At 44.1% G+C, this 14,337-nt stretch overlaps 1 protein-coding gene across 1 annotated transcript in view; it reads left to right on the top strand.

Annotated features, from left to right (window-relative positions):
* The first annotated feature begins 4,369 nt into the window (after positions 1-4,369).
* Positions 4,370-14,337, top strand: part of GRAMD1B (GRAM domain containing 1B) — a 176,051-nt gene continuing 166,083 nt past the window's right edge. The window contains exon 1 of the mRNA XM_019547046.1: positions 4,370-4,737. The gene's annotated coding sequence lies outside the window, so the exon portion shown is untranslated. The remainder of the gene's footprint in view (positions 4,738-14,337) is intronic.

Here is a 14,337-nt window from a genome sequence, read left to right as displayed (position 1 = left end):
AAATGGGGCAGCTTTCTTTTCCATGTGTTGGATCCCTGGCTTTGACTGTCTAAGATGTGGCAAAAATATTAACCATCTTCTATGTGAGTGCATTTAACTAAGCCTCTCCCCACAAGCCCCTGAGATATCCAATATTATCATATATAGAGCTAGAGATAACTATTTGCATGACTCAGTGGAGCTGTGACCCATATGGTACATCTAGATATTTATACTGTACCCATTACGTGATATGTGAGAGTGCTGCTATGGGTTGTGTGAGCTGAGGAGATCTGTGTTCAGCATATGGAGACTGTCTTCTCACTTGGGAACCCTGAAGACCTCTAGTCTTATCCCAATTTTCTTCTCTTTCTGCTTCTCATCCTGCAAGCCTCAATACAATGCAGTTTCCTTTGACATCCCTTAATGCCACTTGCTGAATCAGGTGTTGTTTGTTCCTTTGCTACAGTCCACTCATGGCTTTCAGGGTCTGAATGCATTTGCTAACAGGAGAACAAAGAACTGCTACAAGTCCACTGGACTTTCTCGATGTGGAGCGTCAGATTTTGCCCAGACATAGTGGGGCTTTCTTTGATGCATGGTACAGAGGAGGCTGTGAGTGTGTTGCTAAAAAGAAAAGAGTTTGCGGGGTAGGGAGCAGGGCAGTTCTTGCTAGTATTTTTACCCTGCTGTCAGCCATACATCTGAACTAATGCTTGCTTTTCTGACCATAGTCAAATCATGGTGCACTCACTTTGGTCCTGAAAATAAATGTTCCCAAGGTGGTATGTGGAGCTTTTTTTATTTCAGAGGTGATGTTAAATGAGCCCACACCTAAGTCAAAATGCCAGGGTGTGGGTTTGTGCAAACTATCTCCTTGTAACTCGAAAAAGAAAGGGAGATCTATGCTTGAAGTTTGCCTTTCTCCATGTCATCAGCTGTACAGGCAGAAGGGAGCAGTTGAATTCTGGAAGCTTTTCTGTCAAGGGAGGATCATTGAATTTTGTCTTGGCTAGGTTTTATTATTACCCCAGTAGGGAGGACTAGTACCATCCCAGTTGACACAGAACACAATCAGATACTGACTCCTGGGGATTTTTTTTAGTTCAAGGTGAAGTGAACCAGCAATACTGGGAGTAAAGGAGAATGGATTTGGGAAAATTTGTGGGATGCTGGAGAGCAGCAGCGAAGAATTAATCATTCTCTTGTCAAAAGAAAAGAGGCTGAAAATGGGTGATAAACACACTGTTGGATCTCATACAGGCACAAAGTACTGCTGCTAGCCATTGCAGAATGGCCAATAATTGATGCTTTTGTCCCTCCATACCTGTCTTTCACTCGAGAGCTTTGCAAATATTCATTAGTGAATCCAGCTTTGCAAAGAGTTTAGGTAAGTGGTACAGTACAGGCATATGTATATGCAGAGAAGCTGACACTTGCCCAAGGTCACGCAGGGATTCTGTAGAAGACCAGGAATTGAACCCAGGAGTCCTGGTTTCTTCATTCAGAGCTGATGGCAGCTGAAGGCTGTGGAATTTGAATGAATAACTTCAGTCCTCCTGCGGTGCTCCTTCAGAAATAGATCTGGATTTAGAAGGATGCGACACCATTTCTCAAAGAGGAAACTGAAGCTCAGAACTGGGAAAGCACCTTGTCTCAGATCACACAGGAGCACCCGAGTTATTTGGGCTTCATGGTAGATGCAAGGATATAGGACAGCTTCTGTAACTTTAAAGTGGTCATAAGGAAAGGAAACAGAAAAGCCAGGCATTGAGACTGTGTTTTCATGTACGTCTGTTCTGTATATAAGCCTAGATCTAAGGACTGAGGACCTAACAATCCAGATCCAAATTTCAGTGCTGGGTCCCAGGCCAGGCAACAGGATCAAAAGACTGGTCCAACAAGTGGCAATGAGGTGTTCCAGACCCAGGTCTGAGTCTTTTGGCTCCGAGACATCTCTTAGGACAGTGGTTCCCAACCTGTGGTATGGGTACCACCAGTGATATGCAGACAACTTGTCCATGGTACACATTTACAGATTTATTATAATTACTTTATAAGACACACATTTGCTGGTGGTACTTAAGGTGGTATTATTTTACACTGGTGGCGCACAATCTGTTTGGGAACCGCTGTCTAGAGGAATCAAAAGCTTCTAGAAGTCCAATAATGCTTATTGATGACGTGGGTGGGGAAAGCAGTAGGAACAAATAAAACAAGCACTAATTATTCTGAACTTTACTTAAGCTTTACACAGTAGGAGAGGGTAATTCTTGGGGACAAGACCGTTCTGAGCCATCAGAAATTGGCTAAATAAGTGAAGCTTTCTACTATAGTCAGTGTGCATAAGGAAGTGGTCAAAAGAGGCTCGTTGTGGGGGTGCGGGATGGGGAAGGATCATTTCCTGCTGTACACAGTGTTTTCTGCTGCTAAAGTACTGGAGAAAAATGAAGGAGTCTCTGGTGTTTAGTACACAATCAAAAGGTGAGCCTGGAAGCTAGGGGAAAATGCTCATAGGATGATTTCATCCAAGAGGTTGATGCCAGAAATGCTAAACAGAAACAAGAATGCAGTCTTAGGATGATTTGATCAATTTGTTCCAGCTACATATGGATTGCTAGAGTTTCCCTCACATCTTTGGGGCACAGTCCTTGTCTGCTCTCTGCCCTATGGTGCATCTCAAAATGTTACTTAATGAGCAAGATGGCTTCAATTTAAGGGCAAGATATCTGCTAGTAAAAGCAGGGATGGATTTCTTTGCAAGTAAGCCTATTTACCTATATTAAATATTTATCTGGTATCTGTTGCTGTAGTATCTAAGCATGTCCACAGATGATAATGTATTTATCTTCCTAACACCATGCAAGGTAGGGAAATGCTATTACCCCCATTGGACCTATCCCAAATACCAGGTATCATAGACTAACTGACTTGCATAGAGTCACATGAAGGGCTGTGGCAGAGCATGGACTTGAACACCAGATCTCCTGTGTTCTGGAAACCATCCTCCCTGTTAAGTCCACATGCTAGTATCTAATCTTATTCTTAGTAAGTTAAGTAGTTACATAGACTGCAGCTAGGACATGCATAATGATCCACACCTGTGGCAACAGAAATGGAAGTGAAGTGCTCCGATCTCCCAACATCAGAGCTGTGCGAGCATGCAGCTGTAGACCTGGTTCATGTAAAACCGTATATAACTCTCCTGGTGTACATGCTAGTCTTTTTATTAGTAGGAAGCAAGCTCTGTTGTGATCTCTGGGAGCTGTGGGTGAGGATTTGCAATCTGTTAACCAATTCTGCACTTGGGCCAGCAGTGCTGTTGTGCAAGCTGGGTTGAAGGGCAAATAGCAAGGTAATGAATGAAAAGCATCCATCAACAGCAAATTATCTGGAACAAACAGTAACACTGTCTCCCTAAAAATCTAACCAACTTTGGCAAGCCCTCCATATCAGTTTCCCACCTGGGATGTATTATCATTAGTTATACAACAGCACTTAATGATGCCATCAGATCAGGGCCCTTTGCACTGGGTGCCATGTGCAGGCCTGTGGTAAAGGGTAGACATGGAAGTCTGATAATTTCAAAATTTGCTTCACAGTTCTGACACTAATTAAAATTAATTGGAGTTTGGTGTCCAGATCCTTCAGGCAGCTTTGGAAAAATTGCAGACCACAGTCATGAGATCAAGATGAAGCAGCAGGGTAGATAAACAGATGGTGCAACTGGGGACAGGGGATGCGGTGTTGGGAACGTGAGCTAGTTTCTGTGGATGCTGGCTGCCGGCTCAGTTTGGAGCTGTAAAGGTGGCTTTATCCAGGAATGCACAGAGCTCCCATTGACCTGCTTGAACTCTGTGTTTGCCTGTTTGGTGTATTTGACCATCACTGTCTTCTAGCCACTATTCTTGGATACCTAGCAACTTAACACCTAAACCTGTCCAGTGCTTGGAATCGATACATAGGCATACCCCCTGACCTGTTACATGCTTGCAGCAAATAAGCAAGCCTCTCCTCTCCCCCAGACCAGGCTGGGAAATGAAGCTAATGTAAACATCTGAACTTAACTAGTCCAGGATTGGTTTCAACCAGTTCTTCAAACCCCAAACCTGCGTGCTAAATGAATAGGGGATTCAGCTCTAGGAGGAACAAGAAGCCCTTATTCTGATGCTCTCAGGCTGTGCTCTAAGTTTGCACAACAGAGCTGATTTTTCTTTTCTTTTCTTTTTGAAATAGTCTTTGTCTGATTCTTTTAAATCTCAGTCTTCTTCTTTTTCTCAGGTTCCGTTCCAAAACCCTCTCCTCCAGGAGCAGGGCTTTCCAGGGAGATGGGCTGAAAGGATGGACTGGGAAGCACGAGAGAATGAATACTCCGCAACACAGAAGAGCTCTTTTCTCCTGCCCTGCAGCCAGTCGAGGGTTAACAAAATGAGCAGCTCTTGTGCAGGCAGAGTATGTACTTGGCAGTGAGGGATGGTCTGTATTACAGTATGTAAGAGAAGGAGCGGAGGTGCATTCGATTCCATTCACCAGCTGGCAGGCTGAGCCTAAATCTCAGGATCCAGGGTCTGGCAACAGCCAAGAATCCCCCTCCTCCCTGCCCCGAGCCTCAGTTCTTCCCCTCGATGGGGACCCTCGCTGCTGCACATGGTGGCATTTGACTCCGGTATGCTGCTGTGAGGAGTTTATGTTGGTGGCTTCAACAGGACTTTTCCCCTGACTGTCTGAATGAATGAGTGCCTTTCAGAGCAGAGCCAGGTAAGACTCACAGCATTACTTTTCATTCCTTCTAGCCTGCAACCTAAAGCCAAGAGAGGCCAAATCCAGCCCAGAGGCAACTCTGCTGCAGTCAGTGGGGTTATTCCCTGGAATCTGATTTTGCCCATTGTTGTGAAACCAGGCTACTCTCTCACCAGGTTGGTTTCTTATCATGAGAAAAGTACAAGTCCTGATGATAATCAATGATACGGGGTTTGGTTTTTTTTCTGAGCTGTCCATGTGGGGAGTTCTCTTGCCTTATCCACTGTGTTTCTTTACATGGAGCATCAAAGTTACTGCAAGTGAATAGTAAAGCTATTAACATGGACTGTCAAAAAGGCTGTGATGGGAAAGGTCCATTTTGGAGGGGCTGGCTGTACAGGGTCCGGATGTCTGTTAAAGTCACACTGTTAAAATACCGCACCTTGTACAGCGATGCAAGGAGCGCGTGTGTTTACATTGGATGCATAGCATCTTCATAAACAGCATATTTTATAACATGGCATACTCTCTAGAGCTGTTGGAAACTGCAGAACACTTCCTCAAGCATTGCCTGAGTGTGGAAATCAAGCCTTCCTCTTCCATGCCTGTGCCTCTTTTGGGGGGTGTTTTTTGCCTTTCTGTAAACATCAGAGCTTAGCACATAAGACCTGACTTTTTAGCTTGTTCAGTTAAGCATCTGCATTAGAAATGTTGTGTTTTGCATGGGTTGGGGAACTAAATGCAGCAAGAAATAGATGAGGTCTGAACCCTCACTTTAGCACTGGCATAAAAAGCTGTTAAAATGATACATAACAATCTGGCCATACCTTTCATAGCTAGTTTTGTGCGTGCATGTTCAATGGTTTTGTATTAGTGGGTGTGATGAGAGAGAGAAATTAAAACAGATAATTATTATGCACTTAGTATATTTTATATCACATGGGATTTACTTAACATTGCAGCTGAATACAGTTGCCAAACCTCTTGCCAGAGCCCTGACACAGGCAATTAAATGAGTTAGGAAAGGATTTGACAGCACGTTCATTACTTTGTGTGCATGATAAAAATTTACAGAAGCCTAATTTTACTAACACTGACTCCTTGGTAAGGGGCCAGCTAGTCCAGAAAGAAAAAGGTTGGAAGTTCTCCAAAATCCCAAAGTGCTTGTTGAAGCGAGTGGAAATGTAATGTTTTTGGCAAAAATCTCAAAATTTGACTGGGGAAACGAGAGGGAAGAAATTCAGACTTTTTTAAAACCCAGCTTATAGAGACAATCGAAAGACTTGAACATTTCTGAAATTTCTGTGAAAACTTTCGTTAAAAATTCACATGCTCTAAGTTGACCAAGTCTTCGTGCAGTTTCCTCCCCATTTTGGCATCTTCTCTTTCTAGAGCTTTCATTCACTCTACAATAGCAGGAATTCAAACCCGACTCCCAATTTATAAAAGCTGCGGTCATCCAATCAGCAAAGGGAGATTTGCTGCATGACTTCTGACCAACTGCAGCTAGCCAACTCCTCTCCTAGCTCACGGATCAAATATTTGCCCCAAACATCAAATAATCTGTAGAGTGTGCGGTTTCCTTTTTTTTTTCCTTTTAAAAAAGCAAACAAACAAACAAGCTGCCAGAATAAATAGAAAATAAAATATCGTAACATAGGTGTAAGGAAATCGTGACTGCAGCATTATCATGTTCTGCTTGTTGACCTTTCCCAGTCAGGAAAAGGGGCTAAACCCATCGGGTGAATGTTGAGCAGATAATTGCACAGCAAATCTCTTTTAGATATGGTGTCATAAGACGATGGCTGTTCAGATCTGGATCCCATTGTATGAAGCCATTGGTTTTGGTGAGTGTTGATAAATACCTGGATAAAACCGGACTTTATGGTTTTGGTGTACAAGCTCAGGAGTAGGTCTGGAGGGTCCCATCCAGTGTTCATTTCTTCCCCCCTAGCCATAAAGTGCAAGAAGGAGCATTTACTGGCTTCATTTTTTGGCCCAGATGTAGAACTAACCTGCTATTTCCTTGCCAGCATTGATTTCTTCTATGAATATAGACAATTCTCCATCATTCGAATTAGCTTGCTATTTCAATCTGTTCCTGACAGCCGAGGGGTCAGATAAGGGCTAAAGGCTCTGAATTGGCAGGTGAGAGACCCCAGTGAGGGCAACACATCATGGATGTCCCCTAAATGAACATGTATGCCTCAGGGAGGTACCTTATCTAGCTTCATTAGAGAGCATGTGAGATCCCATGCCTCAGATCCTATGCTAGCGTGACCGAAGTAGTAGCTCCCTGGTTGTGTCGTGGTCTGTGCCGAGTTTCCTAGCACTACGGAGCTGAATCATTCCTTGTGCCCCTTGCTAACTCTCACAAGCCAACTGCTGCATACATTTCCCAGACAAATTTCCACATAAGCAATGGTAGTAGCTGCCGTTGTTGTTACAGCTGCCAATGCATTGCTGCATCCTAGGCTCTTGAAGGGAGAGGAGGTGCACTGGATAATTCATGAAAGGGTGGGGAATTATTCATAAGTCATTCCCCTACAAAGAGGGAATCCTGGCTGTGGAGAGCTGGGAGGATTCCTACTTTAGTTCACAGCACAGATGCTAGGAGCAACATACCCACCCACATCATGGCTAGCCAGCCTCCCAGGTGCTGAGCAAAGAGTGTGTGCATGCACATCTCTGGGGGATGTTGGATCGTTAGGCTAAGAAGAGATACGGAAAGTATGTACAGCAGCAACAAGCAGAGGTGGGCAAACATGGGAAAAATGTTTCCTAGAAGTAACTCTGTGACCAGTTGCAAAACCTGAATACCCTCAAGGAGCTTCTCACCGACTAGGGGGTCAGAGCTAACAGGTAGCTGTAGAAAGTCACCTGTGTGAATGGCCACAGCGTAGACGGCGCATTATTCAAACAGGGGGAAAAAAGCAAGCATCATCCAACATTTGCTTCTTTTCTTTTTTTGCCTACGCCTCTAGTGTCCAAAGAACTTTGAAGAAACTCAGTTAGAGGTTGAAACCTATAATGGGTATGGACATACTTAAATTGTGGTAAGACAAAGGGTTTTCGCAGCCTGCACGTCGTGTGCAGAACTGATTTTTTTTTTTTGTGGGCATTTTGCGATGGTCTCATCCCTCAGCCAGTGCTAAAGGACGGGACAGTCGCAAAATTGGTGGAGAGGCCCTGGTAGGGGGAGGTGGGATAAGGGGGCAACCACCATCTTGTCTACTGCCCTTCATGACCCACTGCCAGCTGGTGCTTTCCCCTCCTGGCATCATCTGGGGAGCCGGCATTTAATTTTTCTTAAGTTTTTTGTTGACTTTTGTGGATTAAGTAGGTCCCTAATAATAGGTTGTGTCTCAGTCTTGGTCAAAAATGAGATACTTGACTACACTTGGAAGGCTGCATATGACTTAATTCATTGACACTGGGTGACTTCGATTATATGTTTGGTTACATTTTATACAAAAGTCGCATTTGTAAATCACAAAAAGTTAATTATTTACTTTTGACCATTAGCTGTAAATCAGCGTTTAGCAGACATGGTGCAGTTAGGTATGAACGTATTGGTGGAAGGTGCTATAGATGGTTTCAAGCTATGATTATTGGGGCTGTGTGAAGTAAGCCCTATTCGATTCTGATTCAGCCCAAATCTGGGACAGTGATTTGATCCATTGATTCGATTACTGTCCCTGATTCGATTGGGCTGAATCCGAATCTGACGATTCAATGCTGATTTGGTGAATCAGTGATTCAGACACAGGTACAGCTTTAAAAGGTTTTTTTCTACATACCTTGAGGTAGCAATGTGGCTCGTGATTGCTGCAGTGCTGGGGCGCATGAAGCGTCCCACAGGAGCATGGGGGTGCTCTCCAGAGTTCTCCGCAGCAAATCCAGAAGTGGACCGAAAGTACTTCTGGTCCACTTCTGGGTCTGCTGCCGAGCACGCTGGAGACGCTCCATCTGCCCCAGCACCACAGAGTTCGGAGCCCCTGCTACCTAGAGGAACACAGAAACAACATTTAAAGCTGTGTCTATGTACAAATTGCTGAATCTGTCCAAATCTATTTTGAAGGGTTCTGAATCGATTTGGAGAGATGAAAGCATCCTCTGATTCGATTTGGATTCAGAGATCTGGCCACCGAAATGGACTGAATCTCTGCCAAATCGAATCAGGGACTGAAGCTTCGCACAGCCCTAATGAATTTGAGTAACCTGTTAGACTCTTTTTAGCTGTAACAATTGTTTAACAATTTAGTAAAACGTCTATAGATGATGCATCAACTTTTGTAGGAATTATTCATAAATATGCCATTAATATAAATTGCAAAGGTATACTTTTTTCCACTACTCCTGTAAACAGGGTCCTTTAGCCAAGCTGTTGTGCTGTCTGCTCTTCAGCTGAATATTGATTTAGATTGTGGAACCAAGCTGTACTGTAAGGTATGCTGGGATTTGGGGGTCTTAGTTAAAAGGTTGTTAAATACATTTTAGCATAAGCGCTAAGATAAAACCACCACAGTGAAAGACCAGGATAAATAGGTGCTTACCCTTGGAGATCACTGTTATAGACATGCATAATACGATACGTTTGTGTTCTTCGAATAAAAAGAGCTACAAGTGAAATATCCAACACTGTTACTCTTCCTTGCACGTTCCCGTACCATGGAGGGGTTTCATGAGATGTATGGGAGTATATACTTACACGTCTCATATGTACCCTTCCTTTGGACCTCCTTAGTCTCCATTCCACAGGTTGCAGATTGCATATGTATCCCCCTATCCTGCACTCATCTGGTGTTACTTTAAAAATCTCATGTCATGTTACTTTAAAATTCTGCCCGTCTCTAAACTCAGTACCAAGTTGTTTAAAAATCCTGAGATCTCTTGAGTGCATTTCACAAGCATACATTGTCCTCTTGTGCATCTGTATGCTCTTTCTATACATATTGCACTTTCCCCTAGTCAAGTCATATAGCAGTGACCATCCCACTGCTCTGTTGATTTCTACTCAATCCATTTAATCCAAACTCCTCCTAGCAGGGAATTATGCTGCACAACAGTTCATTAGTCAACATTGTCCCCTTAAAGTGGAAAAGGGCCTCAGACTGAAAATGTTTGTGGAGAACTTAGAGAGGGGTCCAGAGGCCAGGGACAAAGATGATAAAGGGCTTGGAAAACAAGTCCTACAAGGAGAGGCTGAAGGAGCTAGGCATGTAGAAAAAGCATTAAGAAGGGACACAATAGCAAGCTTCAAATTCTTGAAGGGATGCCATAAAGAAAAGGGAAAACCCTTTTTCTGTCTCGCTGTAGACAGTAGGAAATGAACCAGTGGCATAAAGTTGCAGCAAAATAGATTTTATTGGATATCAGGAAAATGTTCTTCACTTTCTTCATTGCTTAAATGTGAAGCAGTGGAATAGACTCCCTAGGGAGGTTGTGGGCTCTCCGTCACTGGAGGTGTTCAAGAAGAGGTTGGACAGCCACTGGTCAGAAATGATCTAGGCGTAGTTATGACTGCAGCCAAGGCTAGGAATTTGGACTGGGCTGGGCCAGTGCTTCTTCTGGGACTTAAAGCCATAGGTTCCTGGTTAGAGGCTCTTGCCCTTCTTCTCAGTGTCAGACCGATCACTATATTTGGGGTCAGGAAGGGATTTTACCCCATGGTCAGGCTGGTATGGACTGTGACGGGTTTTGCCTTCATATGTAGTGGGGAGTGTGGGCATCTTCCTGAGATCTCTTGAGTGCATATTACCAACCTTTTATAAAAGCAGGATGTTGGCCACCGTGGTCCCCCCTGCTTTACCTGTGGCATGTTAGGGTCTTGTGCTGTGTCAGGGTTGATGGCATAGTTTTACAAAGAGATTAGATTATGGATTTGTATAAAATGGTTTGGATGGGGATGATCCTGCGTTGGGTCAGGGGTGGGACTAGGTGATCTACAGTCATCCCTTCCAGTCCTACTTCTCTATGATTTGCAGTCATTTTAAGGATAGTTGGAGACAGATTAGGGAAGGCAGATAATTCACATCTTCTCTCCTATGCTCCTGCAACCCAGACTGACTTCATATTTTTAAGAAATGTCTCTGTCCTGGAGTCTCTAAGACCAGTGACTCTCTTTTAATAATGAAGGTAGTTAACCATGTTAGTATGAAGTCTGGCAGAAAGTAGGGCAGGCTGACACCTTCAAAACTAGCTGGTTCAGAGAGATGTGAGCTTGCACAGGTAGCAAGCAATTTCCTCAGGTGCTCCATCTGCGTTCCTGATATCTGATGAAGTAGGTTGTTGCCTATGAAAGCTCATGCCTTTCTCATAGATTTCATAGACATTAGGGCTGGAAGGGACCTCAGGAGATCATCAAGTCCAGCCCCCTGCCTAAAGGGCAGGAAGTCAGCTGGGGTCATAGGATCCCAGCAAGATAAGCATCCAATTTACTCTTGAAGGTGTTCAACGTAGGTGCTTGAACCACCTCCGCTGGCAGACTGTTCCAGACCTTGGGGGCTCGGACAGTAAAGAAATTCTTCCTTATGTCCAGCCTAAAACGGTCTTGCAGTCTCTACGTGCCACCCTGCGCTACCTTCTGCTTCTTTTTAGGGAAGCCAAATCACACCTCAAGCAACCCAAACTGGTTAAGAGTCAAGGTAGGAAACTGGCTACTGCACATGATTGGTGCTTTATTTGCTGAGCCCAGCTGCTGCATTTCATCACACTTAATATTTTAGATTAACCCAAAACTAAGTGTGTCCTTAGTGTTGCAGCATGTGCAATCAGTGAGAGTCTTATTGTGTTCTGTACTTGATGCACGTGGTACTACTTTTTTACATGATGCACCATGATCCCAAGGTGCACTTAAAGGTATAATTACATGTCATGTGAGAAGAAAGATCTGATATTAGGGCAGGAGCTGAGGACACTGAAGACCAAGGTATGAATCCCTGTTCTGCCACAGGCTTCCTGTGTGACCTTAGGCATCAGAGTACTTTTTAATATATGCCCATCTCTAAACTCAATACCAAGAGCTTTAAAAATCTTGCCCGTCATATCCCTGGACTTCAATTCCACCTATAAAACAAGAATAATGGCACTCCACTCCATACTTTGCAGAGCCATTGTGAGGGTAAACACATTAAAGATTATGGGTGCTTATGGACAGCAGGCAACACTAGTACAGTATCTTAAATGGGTAACTGATAGTCTGGAATGCTTTTTTTCCTCAAAGGCCCATTAGACTAGCCTATGTTCCCCGCCAGGTACACCCCCTGTCTCCTGGGCATTTTGACTTGAGTGTCTCCTTTCCTCCTCTTCTAGTAATGCAGGTCTCTTCTATCTCTTGTAGAAACTTTAACATCACCAGTGGCTGATACTAGCTTGTTTGTTTGGCGCTGATGACTTTTTGTTTGTGTGTGTGTCTGGCTGTTGTGCCACCCTGCTCACTGTGCTTTGGATTGAAGGCTCTGTGTGCAGTACAGTGGCGGGGCAAAATCATTTCACCCACGCAGGATATGACAGTTCAGTGCATTGCCATTTCATTCTCTCACCCAGTGCAGGACCATTATTGTTCCTGCTTTATAGCTGTCAGCCTTGCACCCCAGTAGTTCAGTGCCTAATTATTTGTCTGTGTCGTAGTACATCACGGTTACACCACGCTACTGTAACTCTGTTGCATTGCACTTCCACATTGTAGATAGCCACTGCAGTGTAGCATTTCCCCATCATTTGCTACCACGCTGTTGATAATCATTATTGGATTTTGCTGTCTCCCCATCATTCACTCACCCCACAGGCAGTATATTATTCCCCGAACTGTTCGACAGCACTATTGCATATCTGATTCCTCTTGATCCCTGACATTTTCATTGTTGTCAACCTAAAACACTTCACTTCTATTTCCAGACCCTCAGACTGTCCTGTTTTCCTCTCCTCTCCTTTCATAGTGCCTTTGGAGCTTAGCGGGATTCAAAGCAAGGGTGATGACAGCACTTACTGCTTTAAAAGTGAGAGTAAGAGGCTCATGAGTTTTGGGAAGGAGGAAGCTCTGCCTCTGCATATACTGTTCCATAATGTCTTTTAAAGCCTTTTTTTAAGCCACTGATGGAGACACGATTTAGGATAAGATGAGCCATTGATCTGATCAGCTAGATCATTCTTATTGGTCCCACTATATCAGGCACCTAGGATGGGTAGTCTTCAATATAACACATGCGCCTGGATTTGGAATATCCTGCTGTTCATTTTCTCTTTTTTTCTTCTTTCTTGCCCTGGGAGTGGGCTGGGTCACTGTGCTGCTCGTTCCCCATACATGCTGCACAAAAGAGATTGGAAATGCCATCGAGACATGCATCGGAGGTGATGTTGACCGTCTTCCAGCCCTGTACAATCTGAGGGAGAAGCTAATGCAAAAGAACTGGCTGTCGTCTCTCCTCGCGATGCGACACTCATCATTGTGACACATGACACAGTAAAAAGGCCAGAGACCCGCTAGCTGAGAGACCCTTACTGCCCTTTTACCCCTTAAGCAAAGCAGGAGCATGGCCCCGCAGGAACACCCCGACACAACCTGACAGGCTCAGTTTTCAAGTTAATTGCATAAAATGTGAGACAGAACATGCGTGGACCGGCGTCTTCCCGAACACCATGAATTTGTCTTCTCAAACTGAACCATCCAGGTGGCTTGGGACTCAGCGTAACTGGGCTCATCGGAGAGACACTTGCCGTTGGTGGACTGAGCCCAGCTGGGTGGGGAAGTTAAACCAAATGCGCTGTGTTCACACAGTGATACTGATGAAGTGTGAGAGATCTGAGTGGCTTTCCTGCATCCCACACACATTTCCATTGCTAAGTAGGTCACTTAGAGTAACCAGGCTTGCAGCTTGCAGACCAGGCTATCACAGTTTTAACCACATGCATTTTCCATTCCCATTTCCCTTTCAGAAATGGGTGGCACTTCTTTTAGGCCCCTTTTATCTGAACGGCTGCAGCAGGGTCATGTTATGGAGAAGACTAAAATACGGGCAGCTTCAAATGATCGCATGAAGACTCCCTCCTGGAACTGTTTGTTGGTGTCTTTTTATTAGCTCTGTGGTGGAGAGGCAGGAAATGGAAAGTGCCTTCAAACATGTGCAGATAACATGCTCTAAAACATACAATTCATCAGTGACTGGTTTTGGACGATTGCTCCGATTCACAGAAACTGCGCAAAGTCCAGCAAATGGCCTGCAGGCCAGCTGAGGTCTGAAGCTTTGCTTCTCTCTCACTGAAATGATTCTTGACCTTTCTTCATCTGTGTCCTGAGTAAATGCAGGCAGGAGCACTGCTGAAACAGCAGAGAGAAACGGAGAATGGATTGAAGGGTGCAGGAAGGAGTTTGGAAAGAAAAGGCGAGAGCAGAATGATGGAGGGAGATGAAAAGAATAGTTACTTAGTTAGTAATAACTATTCTGTTGCATACGGTTCAGGGCAGGAACCTTTTCTTTTTTTGTTTTGTACTTATAGTTATAGATCTTGGTTCATAACTGGAGTTCCAGGAACTACCGCAATGCAAATAATACTTGCAAATGACACAGAGGAAGATAAAGACAGGTAGTCATGCAAGAGAAATAGGAGTCGGAAAAA

Source organism: Crocodylus porosus, unplaced genomic scaffold (assembly GCF_001723895.1).
Source record: "Crocodylus porosus isolate Cpor-Errol unplaced genomic scaffold, CroPor_comp1, whole genome shotgun sequence".
Classification (NCBI taxonomy): Eukaryota; Metazoa; Chordata; order Crocodylia; family Crocodylidae; genus Crocodylus; species Crocodylus porosus.
This window is presented reverse-complemented; position numbering and strand designations above follow the sequence as displayed.